The following is a 2,054-nucleotide window of genomic DNA, read 5'->3' as shown; positions in this document are numbered from 1 at the left end:
TATCTATTTGCACGCATAGTATAGTTTGATAAAAAGGAAGCGATTGAACATTCAAATTTTCTCTTGGGAATCTTATACTAATGTATTTAGTATCGCACATCAATAACATAATATCTTTTAGAACAATTAATTACACACAATAATACAATTGATATCTTTTTCGGACAAAGCTAAAATTTTTGAAATAACACGTTAAATAGAATCTACGACATCTTAAACTTGTTGTCGAGTAATGTATCTTTCGCTTCTTTCTTTCTACTAGTTTAGGTGTACGCGCCCCGCGCGTGTACCTCACTTTAATGAGTTCAAACGTTACACTAAATAGGATATTTATTCAAATAATAAAGAAGAATATAATAATTAGATTGAACATCTTTTGAACATGCAAAGATAAAAAAAAAAAAAAAATTAATTAAACCTAACATTTAGCAAAAAAAAAAAAACTCAAAGTCAATCGAAATTTATCTACCACCTGTAATCTACAACAAAACAATACGATGATAGAAATATCAAAACAATACAATTAAACCTAACCTTTGCAAAAGAAATTTCCTCAAACTTGATCGACATTCATCTACCACCTGTAAACTACAACAAAATAATATGATATAGAGATATCATAACAATACAACAAAATCTAATCTTTATACAAACAAAAAAAATTAAAGTAGAGATTTAAAATAATACAATTAAATCTAATCTTTACCTAAATTTTTTTTTAAAGCCGATCAATATTTAAATACCACCTGTAAACTACAACAAAATAATACGATAATAAAAATATCAAAATAATACAACTAAATCTAACCTTTACAGAAAAAATTCATAAACTTACTATTTCAGTAGAAACCACAAAGTTACTCAATAACGAAAGTTTGTTATTCATGATCAATAAACCCAATGTCATAGAAAGGAAAATTTAAAACCTAAAAACAACAAAGTCGCATTGTAGATTCAATAATGAAAATTACGTACAAACATGAAAAGATGTTTCGTTATTCTTGATTAATAAAAATAACATAATATAAAAGAAAATTCAAAACTTGAAATTAAATCAATAAATTATATTAGAGACCCAATAACAAAACTATTTACAAAAATAAAAGGATGATTTTTTTAATTATGATCAACAAAATCAAAATATAATATAAATAAAAATTTAAAATCCAGAAACCAAAAAGTTACCCAATAATAAAGCTACAATCAAAATGTTTTATTATCCAAATAAGATATCCATATACTCATAAATTAAAATATTACTATAACAAAAGAATAACAATATTTACCTAAAAAAAAAAAAGAATAACTTTTTTTTTTCTAGTGAAAGTTTTCCAACCCTTAGCAAATTAGAAAAACTCACGTACTACATTTAATTTTTGCCACAATTTTTTTTCTGCTTCTTCTTTTGAGAATCTTAACCTGTTTTATGTAAAATAGTTTCACCAAAAATTTTAAAATATTTAGAACTTTACCTTATATAGAATTTTTTTTGTATAATAGTTTTTTTGAAGTTGGATTTTCTTTAATAAAATATTGCCATAAATTTAGGAATTCAACTAAAAGTAGAAAATCTTCTCCATTTAATTCCTTTATATATTTATTATAATTAATATTCAATATTATAAATTAAAGAAAAACTGTGAAAAGTCGATTTTGTCTATTACAATATTTTTTTAATGAAGGGCAAAAAGTTCAAATCATTTTTCTAAGGGTCTTCAAACTTTTAATATTATATATATATATATATATAAACTTTGCATATAATGATTCAACACTTAAGTATAACCTTATATTTTGAATTCAACAAATAAGATTATTTAAAGATTCAACTATAATTATTACTAACAAATAATATATCAAAATATAGTTAAATAAATAATCAAAATTAAGGTTTCCCTCCACCGACCAAATTGACAACAATTGCACCTAGTTGAACCTATGTTATTTTTCGTAGAACAACTTATTGTTAGTGAAAGATAATACATAACAGTTCTACATAAATTATGTAATTCGTGGAAAAATTAGATGGCAAGAGAAATGCCAATATGCAGACC

This window comes from Capsicum annuum, chromosome 6, assembly GCF_002878395.1.
Source record: "Capsicum annuum cultivar UCD-10X-F1 chromosome 6, UCD10Xv1.1, whole genome shotgun sequence".
Lineage (NCBI taxonomy): Eukaryota > Viridiplantae > Streptophyta > Magnoliopsida > Solanales > Solanaceae > Capsicum > Capsicum annuum.
This window is presented reverse-complemented; position numbering follows the sequence as displayed.